The sequence below is a fragment of the Orycteropus afer genome, unplaced genomic scaffold (genome assembly GCF_000298275.1).
Source record: "Orycteropus afer afer isolate SDZICR_OR568_19922 unplaced genomic scaffold, OryAfe1.0 scaffold00158, whole genome shotgun sequence".
Classification (NCBI taxonomy): Eukaryota; Metazoa; Chordata; class Mammalia; order Tubulidentata; family Orycteropodidae; genus Orycteropus; species Orycteropus afer.
Window position 1 is genome coordinate 3,177,225 of NW_006921745.1, and position 6,242 is coordinate 3,183,466.

Below are 6,242 nucleotides of genomic sequence, written 5' to 3' on the forward strand. Positions count from 1 at the left end.
TTTTTTTTTTTTTTTGGTAAACGATAGTAGGTAAATACTTGGATATTTTTGTTTACATTAACTAAGCAATTAAATTTACTTTCCTTCATTTTGTCATTAAATATTTGACACATATGAGTTTTCTTATGAGTACATTTTTTCCTTTACTTTGAAATTATTTATAAATTTACTTTGAAACACTTAATAAAGATTTGGCTTGAATTGCCTTTCTTTTTTCATCTTATTTGTCCCAAAATGAATGTGAAGTGTTAATTGTTTTTGATGGCTCCTACTGCTACCTCTTTGTCTGGGACTCTAAGGAAAGGTTAAAAATTGAAGGGTAACCTGTGAAATTTGTTTGGGGAGGTAAGAAAGTTTTATGTGCTTTTATGTGAACTACTTCATTTCTTCTAGGTAATACTATTTCCTTATAGTAAATATTTTACTCTTAGACGTAACTTGTTCAATATATTAGCTAACCTTCAAAGAGCAATTTTCAGAAGAAATACACTAAGTTCTTATACCAGCACTTTTAAAATAAGAGTGTCCTGTTCAAACAAGCTTATTAAAACCAGAGAATAGACCTCTCTCTCTCCCTCTTCTTCTTTTTTTTTTAAATAGCAAAGGCGAACTAATTTAGATTCACAACTACAAGGCAATGGCCTGGGTTATGCAATTTGTTGCTTCATTTCAACAGAAGACTATGTAGCCCCAAACATATACACAGTTGTAACACTCTCTTTTCCCAATAAAAATATGTGCCACCAGTAAAGTGTAATTCTTTTGAAACATTATCCCCAGTTCTCATACACTGATACAATTTAGTAGCTCTAGTGCCTAAAACACGTGACTGCTAACCAGAAGGCTGGAGATTCAAACTCACTAACCACTCCTCAGAAGGAAGGTTGGGCAATCTACTTCCGTAGTGATGTTGTTGTTATTATTTGCCATCCAGTCGGCCCGACTCATAGTGACCCCTCCTTGGGTCTCCAAGGCAGTATCACTACAGAAGTAGGAATGCTCAACCTTCCTTCCGAGGAGTGGCGGGTGGGTTTGAACCGCCAGCCTTCTGATTAGCAGTCAAGTGACTTAGGCACTATCCTACCAGAGCTCCCGCCTTGTAAACCCAAGGAGGGGTCGCCATGAGTCGGGTCCAACTCGATGGCACATAACAAGAACATGATTTTGACTTAGCAAATGACCATTTAAATAGATGATTGTATTTAAGAAAACAAGTTGTATTGGGATTCTGGAAAATATAAAGAAGATTATTCTCATTTGAACAGTTTTTAGATAACTGTTCTTTAAAAAAAAAATTAATTCTTCCACTTTTTAGCTATTGACAGTCCCACTTGTACGTTTACCACAGGATTGCAGAGTAATATAATAAGCCTCACTCATCCTGTGTTGCAGAGAGAAAGAAAAGTATACCATTTCAGGATAAAATCAGTTCAGGGTACAGAAGGGAAACTAGAAATGCAGAAAGTTTATTGATCTTGCTTCATCACTTCCCACTTTTTTTGACTCTATGTTCAAATGTCATTTCTAATACTAGGTACCAGACAAATGTTTTTTCATATTAGTGGAAAAAATAAAATTTGTTGGACATTTACTAACAGCCAGGTATGGGGTAAGTGCATTACTTGAAATATATAATGTATTTCTTACACTTAGAAAGGCACAATTATTATCCTATTTTACAGAAGGTAAATGCGAGGCTTAGAAAAGTTGGCTGAATTGCCCGAGGCCAAACCCCAAGTAAGTAGCAGAAACTGGAGGCAAACTCATGTATAATTAAAAGACAATGTTCTTAATCATTATCTCAAAGAACAGTTTTACATATAATTTAATAGAGTGTTCTAGTATGTTTTGCTTACATACTTGGGGTCAGTATGTCACAATGAAGAGAGCAACATAGAAAAAACAGGAGATCTGGAATCACGATACCTGGATTTGGAATTAAATTCTTTTTAGAGTTCTAATTCTACCATTTATACCATGTTATATTGAGACAGTTGCATAATCTGTTTGAACTTAGTTTTTTCTAAGAATCGGGAAGTAAAGGAGATAATGGATGTTAACTGTTTAGTAAATAGTCTATGTTAGTTATCATCAAGATGGTGATAATTCTCTCCATTTTTAAAATGGTTTATAGTTTGCAAAGAGTTTTCAGAAAGATTTTCTCATATGATACTTATTGATACAATTATTTGATTTTAATGATACAATCTTTTGATCACATATACAAAACATATATTTTAAGTGCCTAGTAGGCCCCAGGTATTGTTATATGTGTTTCAAAGATTTAGCAGGAAATGAGCATGAAAAAAAAAAAAATTCTTATCTGCATGGAGTGTTCCTTTTAATGGAGGAGATAGTTAATAATACCTAAGTAAAATTTTAGTATATTAGACAATAGTAATAACAATGAAAGTAACATTTATCTCTTCTATGTTGACTACTATAAGACATGCATAATTTAGTAGTTAGGCTCATATTTTCATTCATATATTAGCTATATGGTTCTTCCATTCTGGACTGTTTAAAAAATGGTAAGCTAGTTGTAATTAAGCTACACACTTTATTTTTAAATTCTGTATTTTGTTTTAAAACAAGGGGATTTATTTTTTTAATTAATGATTAGTACACCTCACAAAAATTCAAGAAATATCTTTCAACTCTAAGGTTCTATGACTTATTGCATAAAACATGGAGTAAATATAGAACTCTTAATACCTACTTGTTTTTATATATGTCTGCTATGTATATTCTGAATAGAGCATTTCCAAGTTACTTTACATACACTCTATTAAATTATATGTACAACTGATCTTTGATTTGTCCCTCCCCTTGTCTGAGATCTCTGCCACTGCTCTGTCTGTGAGTTGTTGTCAGGTACCATCAAATCATCTCTGGCTCATAGTGACCCCATGCACACTGCCTGGTCCTGCGCCAGCCTCACAATCCTTGCTATACCTGAGCCCATCATGGCAACCACTGTGTCAATCCATCTCATTGAGGGCTTTCTCCTTCTTAGTTGACCCTCTGCTTTATCAAGCATGATATCCTTCTCCAGGGAATGGTTCCTTCTGACATTATGACCAAAGTAAGTGAGATGAAGTCTGGACATTCTCTCGTCCAAGGAACATTCCAGCTACACTTTTTCCAGGATATAGAAGTGCTTTTAGCAGACCATGGTACTCTTAGCATCCTTCTCCAACACCACAGCTCAAAAGAATCAGTTTACAGCAATGATACTGGCATATGTGCAAAATACAAGACAACTGGAAGCCATCATTCAGCATTATGGGGTAGAGCTTTGTAAGCCTTGGGAGAAAAATCACGTTTGCCCCTACTAAATACTTTGAGATTTAGTCTTAAAAACATATTCTAGTTTTTATTTCAGTAAAAAGACCTTTTCTTTTTCTGTACTTAATCTCCATTATAAACTTATTAAAGAATTGTTTCTGTCCTTATTTAAGAGAATGATTAAGAGCTAAAGCTTCAGAGCAAACAATTCTTGTTCCAAAATTTCGTAACTATATAACTTTAAGAAGGTTTCCTTAATAACTCCAAAATATATCTGCTATCTTTCCCCTATCTCCACCTCACTACCATCATTATGTTCCATAGTACCAATCCTTTTCCATATAGCAGATGAAATGATTGTATTACAATTTGAAATCTGACAGTTTTAACCCAAGATGTCACTGAAATGAATGCTTGAGTCCTTCCCTAAGCCTTGACCCACCAGATCCTACGTGATCTGGCCCAGGCATACCTCGCTGATTTCACCTCCATCTTGCTCCCTGAGTTTGAGGCACTCTGCCATTCTTCCAATCCTTAAACACCCTAACTTTTTATCCTGTCTAAAATTTTAACACATTGTATTTCCTGTGCTCAGAGCATTCTCCACCCCACTCTTCACACTTCTGACTCTATACCTCAGGTTTTAGGCCTTCCCTGACCACACAATCTAAATGGTCCTATTGTTAATCTTGCTCATAGCAATGTTTTTTCTTTCATGACATAATTTTTACTTTATACCCATTTGTTTTTTGTTTACTATCTGAATTCCATGTCTTTTAGGTTCATTGCTGCATACCCAGCTCCAAGCACAGTTTTGACTAGGTAGGTAATCTTTGTTAATGTCAAATGAGTAAATCTCCATGGCCATTCAAAGCTTTAATTTCCTAATCTGATAAATAAGGAAAATAATTTTTATCTGTAAAGTAATTGTGGGAATTAAATGAGATTAAAATATATAAAATACTTAGCATTGTGCTTGTTTAGAGGAGGCCCTCAACAAGTGGTAGTAAGTTCACTGTATATGTAAGACATTGCTAATATCTATAGAACATATTTTAAAAAGAGAAAATTTTGCTAGAATTTCATTTTACTTAGTCTTTACTGGGTGTATACATTAACATTGGTGCCCATATGTAGGGCATTAAAATGTGTAATTTCAGTAGTGATTCCATGCTTTTTAATGGAACATCATTATGAAGTAGCCTGAGCTTTGTAATGTCACAATTATCAGGGCCCCAATGTATATTCACTTGGATAATTACTTTGGCTGGTAATTGCTTAGACTGTCCCCCACCTCCACTGCAGCCAGCTGGCACTAACAAAGAAGTACTGCTTTTATGTGTGCACACAATGTCTGTAAGATTCCATTATCCCCAACTTTCGCACTCCATGGCTGCATGCTTCCTTTTGAAACCTTGGGAAAAAAAAAAAAAAAAAAACTTTCAGGGAAGCCTTAAAATATACTTGTAACCTTATTTCACTCATGTAATAGAAAAATGAGATGGCAGTAGGGAGCAGGAGGTGCACATAATGTGATTTTCTTTCCCCTTTATCTAGAATCCTATGATACTTGTGGGAAAATCTGGTAAAAGTTTGTGTGGGTAGAAATACATCTTCAGCATATACTTTGAAATAAAGTTGGATTTGATTTTGTTTTGATGTTCAAAGAATAGAAAAAAGTTAGTTGATTATTCTAGTTCTTTCTCTTTCATCTGTTCAGAATATCTATACTGTTTAGAATTCAGCTTCCACCAACCTCTCATGCCCAGAATCCTTTTTCACTTCAGTCATCTCTTAGAGTCCTAGGTGCAGTATCCTTCCCTGGTTCTCCTTACATCCCCTTCTGCTATGCATAACTGGTTGGATCTTGAGTCTGCCCTCTAATTGACCTAGTTTATCTTGCAGACATTGGTTGGTTTACTACTCAGAAAGGTGGTATATGAAAACCATCCAATAGGACTGAGTGATTTAGGGTCCACTGGGTGGACTGATCAGTTTGTTGTCTTGCTAGGAGGGCTGTGACTTGAAATTGAGAAAACCTCACAGAGGATTTTTAGAGGAGGGAACCTCAAGACCAAGGATAGCCTGAATCGTGTAGGTTAAACCTGGGTTTCCTGCACAGGGATCCTCCTAAAAGACTTGTGGTATGTGTCAAAGGCTGTAACGCTGAAGACAATGAGAAGCCCAGAAGGGGCCCAGCAGCAGACCCAGAGAGTTGAGAGGGCCTGCGTGGCTGAGCAGGCTGCTACACTGGCTATGAGCTGAACCACTTAGTACCAGAGAAGCCTGATGGCAGAGGGGCCCGATCACAGAGAATAGCTAAGAGAACGGTCTTGGTTGGAAATTATTCTGCACTGAAGATGAGAGGAATGTGCTCTCCACTTTGAGGTAGACTTCCAGACCTTGCCTGTATACTTCCTGATCCTAAATTGTTCCTGTAACATCCAAGTTGATTCTAATCCCTAGTTGTAGCCTGTTTCTTTCCTAATAAACCACATAACTGTGGGTATGGGCTGTGAGTTCTGTGTGGTCATGGTCAACAACTTATTGAACCCAGAAAAAAGTAGAGAGTGCAATGGGACGGGGTTGGGCACAGCTGGTGTCAGTTATGGTGAAGAAGTTGGAGAGTGAAAGTATGCCTGATCCTCACCTCAAAGGAATGACTTTTGTGCTGATCCTGTTTCTTATTCTTCATGAATTTGAAAACCTCTTACATTCATTACAATGTGTTTCACTTTCCATCTGACAGTGTGAATTTCCTTCTGGTCCATCTCCTAACTGGGCCTGTTATGATTCTTTTCTTGTGGGTTCCAGCTCCTCATGTGATTGATGTTTTTCTTAGTATTCTTTGCACTACTTTTTTTTATTATTGTGATTTGGGTGAAGATTTACAGAGCAAATTCACTTTCCATACAGTAGTTCACATATACTTTGTCTCATGTCATTGACCACAG